Below are 719 nucleotides of genomic sequence, written 5' to 3'. Positions count from 1 at the left end.
TCCAATCATGTTATCCTGCACCCTTTTTGCGCATCGTGCACTTGCATTTGTACTTTTATCTGACAGTCTTCCCAAATTGCAGATGTTTGCCTAATCTTCCTATTCATCTACCTATTTGTTAGTTTAAAAAAAAGTTGGAAAGAATAACAAGCTATTACATAACTTCCATGGGCAGTTTGGATTAACTTTATTATGCCAGTAACATATTTTCTTCAATTCAAATTACTACGACCAAAAACAATTTCCAGGCAGACTGATGAATAGTCTGACATTTGTTTGACAAGTCTAATCCAATACCTCCAGTGGCTCTTATACAGATTTACATAATGCTGTGGTGCATATGACTGAAAATGTAATTCCTCCATCTGTGGGTTCATCATACACTACATTACGAAAAGTATGTGGACACCTACTCGTCGAACATCTCATTCCAAAATCATGGCCATTAATATGGAGTTGGTCCCCCCTTTCTTCTATAACAGCCTCCACTCTTGGAGAGCTTTCCACTAGATGTTGGAACATTGTTGCGGGGACTTGCTTCTATTCAGCCACAAGCGCAATAGGGAGGTTGGGCACTTATGTTGGGCAATTAGGCATGGCTCACAGTCGGCGTTCCAACTCATCCCAAAGGTTTTCGATGAGGTTGAGGTCAGGGCTCTGTGCAGGCCAGTCAAGTTCTTCCACACAGATCTCGACAAACCATTTTTGTATGCAGCTCG

This window comes from Salvelinus alpinus, chromosome 26 (genome assembly GCF_045679555.1).
Source record: "Salvelinus alpinus chromosome 26, SLU_Salpinus.1, whole genome shotgun sequence".
NCBI lineage: Eukaryota > Metazoa > Chordata > Actinopteri > Salmoniformes > Salmonidae > Salvelinus > Salvelinus alpinus.
Note: the sequence above shows the minus strand (reverse complement) of the source record.